This window comes from Macaca mulatta, chromosome 16 (assembly GCF_049350105.2).
Source record: "Macaca mulatta isolate MMU2019108-1 chromosome 16, T2T-MMU8v2.0, whole genome shotgun sequence".
Lineage (NCBI taxonomy): Eukaryota > Metazoa > Chordata > Mammalia > Primates > Cercopithecidae > Macaca > Macaca mulatta.
Genome location: NC_133421.1, coordinates 37,738,742 through 37,754,962, shown reverse-complemented (window position 1 = coordinate 37,754,962; position 16,221 = coordinate 37,738,742). Strand labels below are relative to the sequence as shown.

Genomic DNA, 16,221 nt, shown 5'->3' with positions numbered 1-16,221 from the left:
CCCTACATCTGCGATGCTCTTGGGTCTTTGAGAAGTGTTGATTGGGACCAACTCGTGCAGCCCTGGCCGAGCACCTGAGGGATGCAGTGGTTAACCAGGGGTGGCCTAAGTGGTTTCAAAGCAACAAGTCATTGAAAAGTTGTTTTTAACTTGATTATTGTACCTTTATTTTAAAACATACCAGACCACATATTTCCAAATGACTATGGTTCTCTTCAAAGTCACCCCCTTATGAAGTTGAGTAGTTAATCCAGTGGCACTCAATGTGTGGCCCAAGTCATCCTGGAGGCTGATGTGTGAAATACCTTTAGGCCAATTTATAACCCAGGCAATAAAATGTCTTGCTACTTTATAGGGGTTTCCTTGCTCTCCTTTAGCTTGATTTATCAGAGCTGTTTCCCTGTAACTTTTGGCCCTTACCAAATGCCAAATGCTCTGCCAAGCTGCTTTCTGGGAGAGGTTTGGAGGAGCCCTGGGAGGACAGGATTGTTCAGAGATGGGATGGAGGTATAATTATTAGCAAAAGAGAAATGAGAGAACCATTGTATTAATGGGAATCTGGTGGGTTTTCTCTGCTTTTCACTTTCCTTATGTGAAAATGTTTCTGTTCTTAACAAGGATGAAATAAACAAAATGTGACATATTCATACAATGAAATATTATTTGGCTTTAAAAAAAAAAAAAAAGGTAACCCAGCTTAGGCAACACAGCAAAATCTCCTCTCTACAAAAAATGCAAAAAATTAGTTGGGTGTGGTAGCCTGTAGTCCCAGCTACTCGGGAGGCTGAGGTAGGAGAATCGCTTGAGCCCAGGAGATTGAGGCTGCAGTGAGCTGTGATCACACCACCGCACTCCAGCCTGGGTGACAGAATGAGATCCTGTGTCAAAAAAAAAAAAAAAAAGAAAAGAAGAAGAAAGAAATGTCATTCTGACATATACTACAACATGGGTGAACCTGAAGGACATTATGTGAAGGGAAACAGGGCACACGTAAAAGGAGAAATGCTATGATTCTCCTTATATGAGGTACCTAAAATAGACATAGACAAATTCATAGACAAAAAGGAGACTATTGGTTACCAAGGGATGGCAAAAGGGAGTCAGTGTATAATGGGGAGAGAGTTTCATTTTGGGAAGATGAAAAAGTTCTGGAGATGGATGGCAGTGATGGCTGTGTGAATGTGCTCAATGCCACTGAAATGTACCCTTAAAACGGTTAAATTGCAAATTGTAAATGTTATGTGTATTATACACACTTAAAAAAAAAGTCTAGGTAACAAAATAAAATCTATTCAAAAGGTAAAGATTTGGCTGGGGATGATGGCTCATGCCTGCAATCCCAGCACTTTGGGAGGCCATGGCCCAGGAGTTCAAGACCAGCCTCGGCAACACGGTGAAATCCTGTCTCTACAAAAAAAAAAAAAAAATAGAAAAATTAGTTGTGTGTGTTGGTGCACACCTGTAGCTACTTGGGAAGCTGAGGCAGGAAGATCACTTGAGCCAGGGTGGTCAAGGCTGCAGTGAGCCAAGATCCCACCACTGTACTCCAGCCTGGGCAACAGAATGACAGACCCTATTTCAAAACAAAAGGGGGATAAATATTTTATATCACAGATGTTATTCATAAAAATTTGCTATAGGACAGAGTGGGCCAAAGTCCAAAGAAAAAGACCCAAAATATTCCTTCCTCAGGAACAAAAATCAGCTGGGATCAGCTGGGTTAAATACAGGTGTCTGTCACTCCTGCTCTACAATAGCTCCAGGAAGGGACCCCTCCTTCAGTTCTTCTCCCATGGTATCATGAACCTATCTGTGCCCTGGAACATTCCACAGCACAGCCTGGGTTTCCCTGACCCGGGGCCGGCAGGGGCTGGCCCACTCCCCTGGCAGTGTGAACAAGGCTCCCACGAGTAGTGGTTCTGCTGGCCAGGAGGCTGCTGAGGTGGCTTTTTAATCCTCCAGCCGTGCCGTCCTAGTGATTGCTTTTATTAGGAAATGTAATGAAAAAGACTATATGAAGCCCCTGCCAGAAAAAAAAAAAAAATCTAATAAGATTTTGCACCAAGTGTGGCGAGAAAAGAAAGGGGGGAAAAAGCACATTAGGAGTCAGATAATGAGATAAATGAAAGACCGCGGGGAAGATCATTTTTGCAGACTTGCTGGATGGTTGTAAAATTTTTAATTTGCTCAATTTTCTTTTTTCGTTGTCTCTGACTCTCCTCATCTCTGTCTTTTACTGTCTTTCTGACGGTTGAACCCTTTCTCTCTTTGCCTCTCCCCTTTTCCTTGATTTTTCTGCCTCTGTTTCAGCTCTTGCCTTGGAAATGTGTGTGTGTGTGTGTGTGTATCCTTTCCCCATGGGCCAAATCCTGCCTCATGACTTGGGTAGAAGGCTGAAATCTGGACAGCGAGGACCCACCTAGTTAAGGGAAAAAGAGGACAAAGAACTGCCTCCCCCAGCCTTTGCCTTCTAGGGAGCGGCTATGATTCAGCTAAAGAAAGAGAAAGAGGAAGAAATCAAGGGAAGGAGGGGGAGAAATGGACTATGGAGGACAGGAGATCAAAGACCAGGGAAGTAAGGAGGAAGAGAAAGCCCCCGCTGCTCCCGCAAATCAATTCCCGGCAATGCACGCCTCTTTGTCTGCGCTCTGAGCTCCTGAGCAGAATGCCACCTCTGTGGGATGCCAGGCCTGAACAGAAGGGCTCTGGGGCACTGGGCAGGCATGCAGGCCAGGCTACTGGGACCCCAGGCCTGCCTTGCCCTGAAGAGAGAGGTCTCCCTTCCCCAGGACCACCCTCTCACCAACCACACTTGAAGTCCTCCCCAAAATCTAGTTTCACCGCCTGCTTTGGCAGACTCCTTCCTTCTGTTCCGAACTTGGGAATTCTGAGGTGCCTCTTGGCTGCTGCGCATAAGGCCCAGTTCACAGCTGCAGCTTGGGGGACTAAGGGTGGACACAATGAGCAGCTTCCCCACAGGGGATCGGCAGAGGAAGGAGGCTGGGAAACTGAAGTACAGGGATGAGTGGCTTAGGATGGAGACGCACTGCTAGTTATTAGGAGCATCTCTCTCTCTCCTCGGTCCCTTGTTCCTTCCCCAGTGGGGACTATCTGCTCTGTTTCCCTCCCAGAGATGTCATCTCTCTTGGTGCTTTCCCACATGCGGAAGTGTGCGGCTGGTTACCAAGGGAATGGACGCCTTCTGTACTGGCCATTACAGGAGATAAAAGAGCCACCCAAATCAGCAAAGTCCATGGGAATGAGAGGACCTATTAGAAATCACGCACTCTGTACCCTTTGATTAACAGTTCCTCTTTCCCTATCCAACCCCCTCCCTGGGCCTGTGGTAACCATCATTCTTTTTTTTTTTTTTTTTTGAGTTTTGCTCTTGTTGCCCAGGCTGGAGTACAGTGGTGCGATCTTGGCTCACTGCAACCTCAGCCTTCTGGGTTCAAGCAATTCTCCTGTCTCAGTCTCCTGAATAGCTGGGATTACAGGCGCCCGCCACCATACCCGGCTAATTTTTTGTATTTTTTAGTAGAGATGGGGTTTCTCCATGTTGGTCAGGCTGGTCTCAAACTCCTGACTTCAGGTGATCCACCTGCCTCAGCCTCCCAGAGTGCTGAGATTACAGGCTTGAGCCACCGTGCCCAGCTACCATTATTCCACTCTCTACTTCCATGACTTTAACTTTTTTGGATTTCACATTTAAGTGAGATCATGTGATGGATTTGTTAATTAGCCTGACTTAATCATTCTACATTGTAAACATATACTGAAACATCAGGCCGGGCGCAGTGGCTCATGTCTGTAATCCCAACACTTTGGGAGGCTGAGAAGAGAGGATCACTTGAGGCCAGGAGTTTGAGACCAGTCTGAGCAACAAAGCAAGACCCCCCATCTCTACCAAAAATAAAACAAAATAAAATTAGCCAGGCATGGTGCTGCACGCCTGTGGTCCCAGCTACTCAAGAGGCTGAGGCGGGAGGACTGCTAGGAGTTCGAGACTGCTGGGAACTATAATCGCACCACTGCACTCCAGCCTGGGTGACGGTGGGACCCTGTCTCTAAAATAAAAATAAAACAAAAGCATCACAGTGTGCCCCATAAATATATATACAATTATTATTTGTCAATTAAAAATAAAATTTTAATCTAGGCATGGTGGCACATGCCTGTAGTCCCAACTCCTCAGGGGCTGAGGAGGGAAGATCACTTGATCCCAGGAGTTCGAATCTAGCCTAAGCAATGCAGCAAGACCGCATCTCTTAAAAAGCAAACAAACCAACCAATAATTTTTTTAATTTAGAAAAAAGAAGAACTCACGCAAAAGACCTGGTGAAATATGCATCAACGGTACTCTGGGGGGATCTCAGGGAAGCTTCTAGGAATGAGGGTTATGTGGTAGGGTCTGACGGTGGGGCCCCAAACCAGGCTGGGTAGGGGAGGAAGAGGGCTAGGAAATAATGTGAATTGAAACAGAGATGATCGTCCCAATAGGGGAGATGAAATAGGTTCAAGGCCAGCTGGGAGGAGTGGCTGCTCCCAGACTGTGGAATAGAATAGGCTGGGAATAAGAGCTCATACACACGTAGACCAGCTCATTGAAGTGGGAAAAATACAAACGAGCTAATACACACAGTGTGTCCCATGCTCCAGGAACTGCTCTGAGAACCGGAGGATATTTACTTATTTAATCTCACCACAATCCTATGGAGTCGGTACTATTGTTAACACCTCCGTTTTACACACGAGGACAGTGAGGCTTGGTGAGAGGATTCAGAACACACCCCCATTCCTCCAGAGTCTGCTCGTAACCACCCTACTCCAGAATAGGAGCCTAGGTAGGCAAAGTCATGGAGACTCGGGGAGGGGGAGAATGGCACTGCACTTAAGAATGTGAACTTCTGGACCAGGTAGACTGACTCTTACCTTCAGCGTGACCTTGGATAGGATCCTTAACACTAAGGTCGGCCTGCAGAGAGACACAGAGTGACTGGAAGCATGTTAGTAAAAACACAGGCACAGTGCTGTTCCTGAGCTCAGTCAGGGGCAGTTTTTAACACCATTACCCTCTGCTTCCCATGAGATGAAGGAAGCATCTTTGGTGCTTGGCAACTGGCAAGGCTCAATTTCCCACCTCTGATTTCCCACCAGAAACACAGGAGACGAACCCTCCGAGGGACTGATTTCTTAGGGGCATACAGTCCTGCAGACAGGTCCCAGCACACATAGCACAGCCCCTCTCCCCAGAGTCAACCACCCCTTGCTGTGTCCTGATGACCCCCAGTGTTCCCAGGCCCTGGGAACACCACCCAGTCCTGTGACTCACTGCATTGTTCCAGGGAGTGTGTGTCACCCTTCCCTTTCTTGTCTCCTTCCCTCCCCCAGCCCCTGCTTTTCTCTTTATGGAGAAGGCACAAATTAGGCAGAAAGGAAAATGTTGACAGTTCCCAGCCCTCCCTTGCTGGGGATAAAGAGAAATACGTTAACGGTTGAAGCTTTAGGCGGATCAAACACAGTTTGTGAGATGCTTCAAATGTATTATTCATCTCACCAATGAGATGCAATCTTGGGCTTTCTCTTTTCGCCCCATCAAGAGGAAACCTCAGCTACTGTGAAGATGCTGGGTTCCAGAGGGGAGGGGGTGCTTTCAGAATACCATCTTTTCAATTAAATCAGCAAGTCCATCTTGTGTCTGCCCCATTTCTTCTGAAGTTTTCCAAATGAAATGGGGTCAACTTGCCAGAGAATCTAAGAGTACAAAGGCTGTGGGTGACACCCACAAGTATTGGGCAGTGACAAGCACCTGGAAGCAAAGAGGAGACCTGGAATCAAATCTGAGACACTTAGAGAAGACAGGAGTTGGAGCCAGTCCTAGAAGGTCCTCCATGTCCACATGATCTTGAGGCCATGTAACTCTCATGAGCTAGAAGAACTCCAAGAGGAACCATCTCGGCTGTGTTTTTAGCTCTGCGGTGCCACTGCAGAAGGTGGCACTTAGGTCCCTGGTGGGGATCCAGGTCCAGCCTTGGGTTATTGCTGTGCAACTTTTGGCCTTGTGATTTGGACTGGTGGAGGACCCTGCCCCACCTGCCTGGGGGTTCTACACCCATTCCTTGCTCCTCCTACTTTTCCCTTTGGCCACTGAGGTCCCTCTGGGCTGCTGCCAGCATCCTAGGGTTCTTCACCCCGAGAAGAAGCTGTCCCAGCCTACCATGAGTTTGCCTCACTATCTCACAGACCTTACATGTGTGCTGTGTTGAACAAATCTGATGTGCGAGTAGGGGGCAGGTTCTGCTGATGGAACAGGAGATTGGGACAGCCCAGAGGGAAGGAAATTTGACGTGATGGATCAAAAAGCCGTAAAGTATACACCACCTTTGACCCAGCAGTTCCATTTCTTAAAGCACCCCGAAGGAAAACTGGATAAGTGTGCACAGATATATTGGGTTTGCCATTACTTTCAATGGCAAGAACAGCAATTACTTTTGCTCCAACCTACAAAAAGATACAAAAACGTCCATCTCAGCTTTATCTATAATAGCAAGACTTGCAAACATCTTAAAACCACAATAATAAAGGATTGATTAAATAGCAGCCTCTGATCTAGTCATTTAAAATCAGATTCCAGAGGAATAACAGGAGGAAGTACTATATCAATATATTTTCTTTTTTTTTTTTTTCTTTTCTTTTTTTTTTTTTTTTTGAGGCGGAGTCTCGCTCTGTCGCCCAGGCTGGAGTGCAGTGGCGCGATCTCGGCTCACTGCAAGCTCCGCTTCCCAGGTTCCCGCCATTCTCCTGCCTCAGCCTCCCGAGTAGCTGGGACTACAGGCGCCACCACCACGCCCGGCTAATTTTTTTTTTTTTTTGTATTTTTAGTGGAGACGGGGTTTCATTGTGTTAGCCAGGATGGTCTCCATCTCCTGACCTCGTGATCCGCCCGTCTCGGCCTCCCAAAGTGCTGGGATTACAGGCTTGAGCCACCGCGCCCGGCCAATATATTTTCATTCTAAAAAATGTCCCTTCAATCCTTACCCAACCTCATTATTCTTCCCCAAGGTACTCATTGTTATCAGTTTAGTTTGTATCCTCTCTGATCTGTATTTTTGAAGAATCACATTTAATGTAAACAAGTAATAAAACCAGGTTATGCAAGTTTGTGACTACAGATGCATGCATCTATGCAAAGAGAAACGGCTGGCTGAAATGTGAACACCAAAAATGTGAACAATACTCAATGTTCAACTCCAAATAGTGGATTACATATGATTTTTTACTTTCTTCTGCAGGAATTACTGTATTTTCTACATGAACAGAAAAGAGAAACAATGCTATTTTTGAATACAGTGAAACAGAAACAATTGCTGGCACTGGCTGCCTCTGAGCAGTGGGAGAGCCCGTTCACCGTATACTCTTTTACGCCTTTTGAATTTTGCACCTTGGGCACGTATCACCTATTCCAAAAGTGAATTAAATTTTTAAAAATTTAATATGGCAATAAAATGAAATGAGGGGGGTGGTGAAGACCTCCAAAGGACAGCAAGCCCTGATATTCTGAGAATCTGTAAAATTCCTCAAGCTGTACGCTTTCTGAATCAGCTCAGGATTCACTCCAATAGTGCTGGTCTCTTTCTGTCTCACCAGACGAGGAATTAGGGCCTGTAACCTGGACGCAGTGAGGTAGGGTCTAACATAAACCAGGCTGCCAGGCAGAAATAGCTTTATAATAGTATACAGTACAGCAGCAATAATGGCTCCATTGAACCCGTTTTCATACTTTTTCAAAGAACTTTTCATCTCCCTTTGGTTCTCCACATTTTTCTTGAGGCTACCCACTGCTGTCAGGTTCCCGGGGAGGAAAGGATGGTACCCAAGACCTTGTCTAAAGGGTCATTGTTTGAAGTCTGCAGCAAGACCCACATTTCCCGAGGCTGGGTGTTGGTCTCAAACAACAATTCTCTCTCCTTCCCAGGGCCCATTTTACCCGTCAACACCCAGCTTCTCTCGTCTGTCTCTGAGCCTCAGGTTCCTCACTTGTAAAATGAGGGTAATCAGCCTGGTTGTGAGATGTGGTTGCCAGTCAACAGACTGGCAAGGGTGCCACCCGCTAGAACAGAAGGTCCCCAGGGCTGCAGTGGCTTGCAAGCGTCCACCCTGGGGGAAGAATCTAGACAGCGAGTCTGAAGCCTGGTATAGCCGTTATTTATCAGCTGATGACAAATATTTTCAATCCACCATGTTGTGAGAATTAAATAAGACACATGTGCTGTCTTTGAGGATGCAGGCCGTCCACCCAGCCTAGAAAACACTGCATGAGGGATGAATTCTCTCCAGCCCCACCAATCCCATCTTCCTATGCCTCTACTACTCGGACATCTCCTTGTATTGTCACTGTGTAACTTGCTTCATGAACAGTGTCCCCAGACTAATATCCTTGACAACACAATTTGGGTCCTAACCATTTTAATACGTCTCGTAGTAGATTCCCAGACACTGTTTGCTGAATGAATAAGTAGATGCTATTTATAAGGCCATGATCCTCGTAAATTCTCACTAGGTTGCTTCTTGTTCCTGCCTCTGAAGCTGCTGAAGACCTGTGCTCTCTGTCTGAACTCACTCTAAACTGGACCCAGAGGAGGTGGGAGCAGAGAAATTCAGGGGGCAGCACAGTGTGGTGAAAAGTAGACTGGGGGTCTTTCTGAAGCGGTGGCCAGAGAAAGACAAGGACACGAGTATCGGATCGCTGTGCCTTTCTTAGACATCCAGCAAAGGTTCAGCCTTAACATAGGTCAATGGTGGACAATCCAGAGTGCTGAACAGCCCTACAAGATTGTTGCTCGATGCCGTGCTTTTGAAAAAGAATGGATAGAATGTGCCCATGGAATCAGTGTTATCCAGGCAGAGAAAGAGTGCAAGATAGAATATGATGATTTCGTAGAGTGTTTGCTTTGGCAGAAAATGATGGGTACCATCAGGAAACAGCAGGATATGCTGATAAAGGAAGGTAAGGACACCCCTCCGTCTCACCACATTGGCAAGGAAGAGCCTCGGCCCTGAGCAGAGCAGCTGCTGATGTCTGGAGGTTGATTTTCCTGTTCTCTGTTCTCCACTATAAAGGTTGTTTATGGAAAACCTCCTTGTCAAAGTGTATAAAAATAAAGGATTGCTCCATCCTAAAAAAAAAAAAAAAAAAAAAAAAGAAAGAAAGAAAAGAAAAGTAGACTGGGGCTGTGGTCCTGGCCATCAGAGACTTAACCTGTCTGGGCTCAGTTTCTACATCTATATGTGATCATTAGAGTAGATTGGGTTTGAAAACTTGAATGCCCACGGAGGCCAGGAAAATAATGTAGAAAAGCAACAAAGGGGGAAGGTGGCACCCTCCCTTTGTTGGAGAGCAGGCATGCTCCTTGCACAGCACTGCCCTTCAGTGCCAGCTGATCATCGCCAATTGACGCAAGACTGTGGGTCAAGTCTTGTGGCAAGATTGTCTGATCTTTCAAAGGAAGCCAGCAAAGTGGATTTTTATGTGAAGTCTCTTGAGTAGGTCAAACTCAAGTCCATAGGCCATTTACAGCCTGGAGGCCACTGGTTTGTGCTCTGAGCACCAGCGGACCACCTGGCTTCATTCCAGCTCTTCAATTCTGTGTGTTCAGGAGAGGGGAACATTCTTGGAAATAACTGTTTAAAGGAAAGACCCAAAGTCTGGACCTCATTCTGGCTGCTGGGCCTCCGGTAACTGCCAGCCTGACCCCTAAACTGCAGGTTTATGCAAGGCATATCCCCTGTCTGCCAGCTCCCCGCGGCCCCGCTGACACACACACACATCAGGGGGCAGAAATGGGGGATGAGGAGGAGACAATGATCCTTTGTCCTGGGGTGGGCCAGGGTGCAGCCCCTCCTGTTCTGCCCCTCGGAGTGTCAGCCTTGCCTATAGAGCTAGGCCTAGGGGCAAACCCCCCACCCTTAGACTGCCCCGCACAGGGGTGCCTATTGGTGATATAGTCTCACCTAATAAATTCCTGTCAGAAAGTTGTCAGGGCCTGGGAAATAAATAATGATATTTAACATTTTGTAATAACAACAATTAACCAGTAAATAATGTCCTTTAAACTGCAAACGCTAGAGTAAATTAATTCTTCTAATGAGCTGTCAGGCACGGAAGAAAAAAGTCCCCGTGTTCTTTGTTGCCAGGCGGCTGCCGTGTGAGCAGCCGAGGAAGCTCACCTCGGGCCCTGGGAGCTCATTACAGGGAAGCACGAGGCGCGGGGTTCTGGAGGAATCAGCCCGGCCTCGCCTGCACCCACGTGGGCACTCAGCCGCCGCCCGCACCCGGAGCCCCACGGTCCCGCCCGCATTGCGAACCGCGCGCCCCTCCAGGTGCCGATCGCAAATGGGCAGCACGGAGGGCATTTCAGTTAGAGACCTCCCCCCTCCCTTCTGGTCGCCTGGGCGGCGCTCAGCCTTGAGGTAGTGGGAGACAGGAGCTGGGAACGGAAGAGGAGGAGGGGGAGAAGCCCTGCGCGTCCCTAGTCCTTGCTGCGTGACCTTGGAGAGGTTTCTTGCCCTCTCTGGGCGAGGAGGTTGTAAATGGAAATGTGAAGCTAATCAAACCAGATGTGATTACTTCTGAGCTCCTGAGAAGTCCGTGACCATAAAAAGACACCTAAGAGTGAGGCAGCTCTTTATGTACTGATTCGGAGTAATCTCCAAGATATATTGTCAGGTGACAAAAGCGAGGCACAGAAGAGCTTGCAGGGGATGTTATGTCTTGTGTATTAAAAATAGGACTCAAGAAAGAAAATATGTGTCCGTGTTTGCTTGTATATGTCTAGACAGGAAGCAGGTAACTTTGCTTGCCTCTGGGGAGGGGAACCTGGAGATGGGGGCTGGAGGGAGAGTTCAGTGAACAACCTTTTATACCCTTATTATTTGAACCATGTACAGGTATTACCTATTCAAAATATAAACGTTACGAAAAACAAAGCCATACACATCAGGGGTCAGCTTGTCTCTCAGTAGCTTTCAGGAAGTGGAAGCCACAGGGACCCAGCTGAACTGAAGCCCCATCTGAAATCCCTCCAGAGAGAGAGCGCGCACTGCCTCTCTAATAACCTATTCTAGAGACCAGCTAATGAGTCAGGAAGTCCTTCCCAGTAGCTAATCCTATTCCCTCCTGCTATAATTTTAGTTTCTCTCTTCATGTTCTGTGTTTGGTGGGTGAAAGGGCTGATAGATAATTCTCTGCAGAGAGCTGGGGGTAGAGGACAACCACTATATGGACAGGAGAGAGTGAAGGGCAGCCCCAGCCCTCTGGAGCCCACAGGCCTGGGTTTGAATTCACTTCTGTCACTTGCTCACTGTATGGTGTTGTATGTCACTCTCCCCACTGCGCTTCCGCTTCCTGTGGTCCCCGCCTCCCTCGGGGAGGATATTAAGTGCTGAGCCTGGTGAACAGGCATCTCCTTCCCATGGAAGCCTGCAAGTCCATTGCTGCCCAAGACGGATGGAGACCCCCTGCACAATCCTGGGTCATCTGCCCACCCCTCCCCAGATCTATGCCTCTCCCAGCTGTGATGCCCAACCCCACCTCCCACCTGGAGCAGCCAGATACAGCCTCCCTATGGCCAGAAGCAGCTTTGCCTATTTGGCACCTAAATTGTCATGCCCTGAATCCAGAACAGGTTCAAGGTAGCTGGTGGCTGAGAGATAGTGTTGGAGCCAGAAATCACCAGATGTGATCACTTCTGAGCTCCTGAGAAGCCCGTGACCTGAGATACCTAAGAGTGAGGCAGCCCTTTACACACTGGCCCAGAGCTTGAGGAAAGCACTTGAGCGGCTGCTATGGGGCCCGGGGTGAGAGAGGGGCTCAAACCAGGAGAACTCCCAGCCCCCTATCACCATCTGACCAACTCCCCCTTTATCTATTTTGTATCCTTGCCATCCTCATAAAGTGTCTTTTGATTAAAGAGTTTCTTAGCTGGCCAGGCGCAGTGGCTCATGCCTGTAATCCCACCACTTTGGGAGGCCGAGGCAGGCGGATCATGAAGTCAGGAGTTCAAGACCAGCCTGGCCAGCATGGTGAAACCCCATCTCTACTAAAAATACAAAAATGAGCTGGGCGTGGTGGCGCATGCCTGTAGTCCCAGCTACTCAGGAGGCTAAGGCAGGAGAATCGCTTGACCCTGGGAGGTGGAGGTTGCAGTGAGATCGCCCACTAAACTCCAACCTGGGTGACAGGCGAGACTCTGTCTCAAAAAAAAAAAAAAGAGTTTCTTGGCTAAAACATATTTGAAATGCCCTGACCTCCGCCATTCAGAACTGGGCACCCAAGGCATGGGGTTTCAGAAAGAGCAGGGACAAGAGGGGGAAAGAACCCAACGCCTATTGAGGACCCACTTTATACCAGGCACTTCCCATGCAATTTTCCCTCTTAATCCTCAAACCTGTGGTTTGAGTAATATTATCCCCACTGTATGGACAGGATGAGGGAAGTTCCAAGGGGTTAAGAGATTTGCCCAGGTGTATTCAACAAATAAGTTGTAGTTGGGCTAGAATTTGGACCCAGATCTGCTGACTTCAAAGCCACATCTCCTAACACACTGCTGCCTGTCCCAGCCCCTCACCTCACCATCTAGACCTATTAATGGGATGGGGTGGAAGTGGGGTGGTACAGAGCTGGGGTGTGGGAAGGAGGCCAGCTCAGCCTCTTGACCCTCCCATTCCTCAACATCCTCTACTTAGTACCTGAAGCATTGAGATGAAAGTTCAAGGAACAATTGCTGATTGTAAGAATTCATGAGAAAGGCTCCCCTTCCCTGGGAGCTTGGAGGAAATGCGCTGGCTTGTCCTCTCAGAATCTGCTTCCTCCTCTCTCAAGTAGGAATTACTTAACCAGGCAATATCTAGACAGGGGGAGAGTATGGGCACCTCTGATGTCATCTTTAGGAGAGTGTGGTGGCTGAAGCTTAGGCACAGAAGTCTAATACACATGGGTTCAAATCCAGGCTCTACCACTTAGAAACTGTGTGACTCAGGACAAGTTACTTAACCTCTCTGAGCTTTGTTTTCCTTCCCTGCAAAATGTGGATCATCGCTACTGATCTCTTTGGGCTGTCACAAAGGTTAGGAAGATGATGTGTATAAACTACTTAGCATGGTGCCTGGGCATAAAGTAGGCACCCAATACATGACTGCATCTGTCCTGATGAGTTTTTTGTTGCCCTACCAGACAAACTCAATCTCCCAGACCAAGAAGGGCAGTTGTCCTGGTGCCTGAGATAGGCAGCCTACCTCTGCAGCTGCCTGATTTGGGAGGCAGCCCAGAAAGGCCTCCAGGCTTGGTTTTTTGCAAAGGGCAGCGGAAAATCGAAGCTGAAGCCAGCAAAACAAGGATCCCAGCAGTGGATTTGAGTCAGCTCCTTCTGGGTCTGGGGGTTCAGGAGTCTTCCTCAAAGTAACACAGCTTCCTGGTTACCCTGTCCTCCATGTAGCTGCCCCCCTGGCCTGAGTCCTCTGAGGGCCCTGGGCACCTGTGTGCACAGAGCATCAACTGGGAAAGAGGGGTGCTCCAGTGAGCAGAGGAAGCTGGGTCTCAGCCACGCGGAAATTAAAATCAGCTTGCCCAGCACTGAGTTACCATGTCGCCTGAAATCAGATTGATTTCTTGGGCTTGTTGTGACGGCAGTGTTGCAATTGATTCGTCTGGATGGCGGGGAGTTTATCTATTCAGAGCTGTCTGTCATTGATCTGAATAAGCTGCTAAAATAGCCCAAATACCTGGCGAGGGCGAGGTCGTCACCAACCTCAGCTCAATATTAATTATAATAATGAACAGGCATAAAGAGGGTTGGTTCATTGCCCGCCCAGCAGGGCTGGCCTCTATGAGGTTTGGTGTTTAATATTCATTTCAAGTCAACAATGTGCAAAGAGCAAGTGGACTCTCCTAAGCTGAGAGAAGTTTGCAGGGGCAATGTTGCTGATCTGTGCTTCCATGGGACTAAGAAGGAGCCAGTGCTGCTGAAACAGAAAAGGTTTAGGTTAGACCTCAAGAAGAACTTCCTAATGACCAACAGTGGATGGACATAGAATATCTAATTCACTTATTAGCCTGGACAAGTTACTTCTCCTCCTTGACTCAGCTTCCTCCTCTGCCTGGCCACCATGGTGAAACCCCATCTCTACAAAAAGTACAAATATCAGCTAGGGGTGGTGGTGCATGCCTATAGTCCCAGCTACTTGGGAAGCTGAGGTGAGAGGATCACCTGAGCCTGGGGAGGTTGAGGCTACAGTGAGCCATGATTGTGCCACTATACTCCAGCCTGGGTAACAGAGTGAGACCCTGTCTCAAAAAATAATGATAATAGTAATACTTACTTCTTGGAGTTGCTGCTACTGCTGCTCCTGGCCAAATAGCAAGACAAGGAAAAACAAAACAACAAAACTGGCAGGCTTTTCTGGGTTGTCGGTTCAGGGAGCAACAAAGGGATCTTACTTCGGGTGACAAATCACCCTTCTCAGCCTTGGTACAGAGCGAGAATTCCATCAATGGGGCTTTTATAATAATTATTGATTCTGTGAATATTTATTGAGCCCCTGCTACATGCCTGAACCTGAAGAAAAACTACTGAACAAGCCACGATCCCCAGCCTTTAAGGAGATGAATTCTGGGGTTACTATGGGAGCGAGAGCACCCCCCTCACCGGAGGCTCTCAGGAATAAGGGTGAGCCCTATCTCTGGGAGATAGCATAGAAAGTGCTCCTGGAGGCAGGTAGCCGGATGTGAAGACCTCATGCGGTAGCCGCATGGGGCTGTTTGAGGCAGAAGACCCTACTAAATATCAGCCAAGAAGAGCCCCTCCAGATATAGTTCTTTCAGAAAGGGAGGATCCTTCCCTCGATGGGTCTTGCAAAAATGTGGTCAGACTTGGGGTTCAAGTCTGCAAGAAGCCAACAGTGATCAATTGACTCCCCTGCCCTTAAAGACACCAACTGAAACTGCAGCAAGAGACATGGAGGTTAAATGGAGACCATGATGAAGAGATTCCCCTGTCTGTCTGGAAGCCTGGTCGGCTGTCTTCCTTGTGACATTCTTTCCTCTGTTCCTACAAAGCTCTCCTCTCTTCTCCACCTCGGCTGCTAGTGGAGACCCCCATGATCAGCCTTAAGAGAAACATCAGAAGAAAGTTAATAGCGAAACGCTCTGGCGGATCTAATTGATTTTTTTCCTATTGGTTCCCTAATATAGGCAACACTGTTCCTGCCGCTTTTCTGGGCTGGAGATTATGTCATAAATAAAGAGATTTGCTCCCTATTTCCATGTGCTTATCTTTAATAAGTTAAGAACTCAACAAGCTTTAGGAGGACTTGAAATAAGCAAGAGATCCGGCGGTGGCTTCGGTGTGGCGGTGGCTTTATTTCAGAAAAGGGGGAGGCAGATTGCTGAGGCGGGTGGAAGAGAATTTCCATTCTTTGAGCTGCACTGGGCCTGGGCTCAGCTGGGAGAAGATAGGGGCAAGTGGGAGAGCTGGGGGAGGAAATTCGTGGTGGCAGATATGGCAAAATGGATGGACCCAGCCCACGGGGCTGCGGGTAATGTGGGAGTTAAGAACACAGGTTCCGGCCGGGCGCAGTGGTTCACGCCTGTAATCCCAGCACTTTGGGAGGCCTAGGCGGGTGGATCACGAAGCTAGGAGATTGAGACCATCCTGACTAACACGGTGAAACCCCGTCTCTACTAAAAATACAAAAACTTAGCCGGGCGTGGTGGCCGGTGCCTGTAGTCCCAGCTACTCGGAGGCTGAGGCAGGAGAATGGCGTGAACCCGGGAGGCGGAGCTTGCAGTGAGCCGAGATCGCGCCACTGCGCCACTGCGCCACTGCACTCCAGCCTGGGCCACAGAGCGAGATTCTGTCTTTAAAAAAAAAAAAAAAAAAAAAAAAGGAACATAGGTTCTAGAGCCAGGTAGCCTCTGTTCAAATCCCAGCTCCGTCATTGTTTACTAGCTGTGTGACTTTGGGCAAGTTACTTAGCCTGTTTCTGCATTTTAAAAAGGGATAATATCTAGCTCATAGGTTGTTGTGAGGATCAAAATGTAAAATGCTTAGAACAGAGCCTGGCACAGAATATGCACAGAATATATGTTAGCCAGTATATTATTAAGGCATCCTCTAACTCAGTTCACCTTAACTGTTGCTGAACCTGTGCCATGTGTCAGGCCCT

General features: G+C 48.0%; 1 pseudogene; it reads left to right on the top strand.

Moving 5' to 3' along the window:
• Positions 1-2,538: 2,538 nt before the first annotated feature.
• Positions 2,539-9,060, top strand: LOC106993941 (NADH dehydrogenase [ubiquinone] iron-sulfur protein 5 pseudogene; annotated as a pseudogene).
• The last annotated feature ends 7,161 nt before the right edge of the window (positions 9,061-16,221 follow it).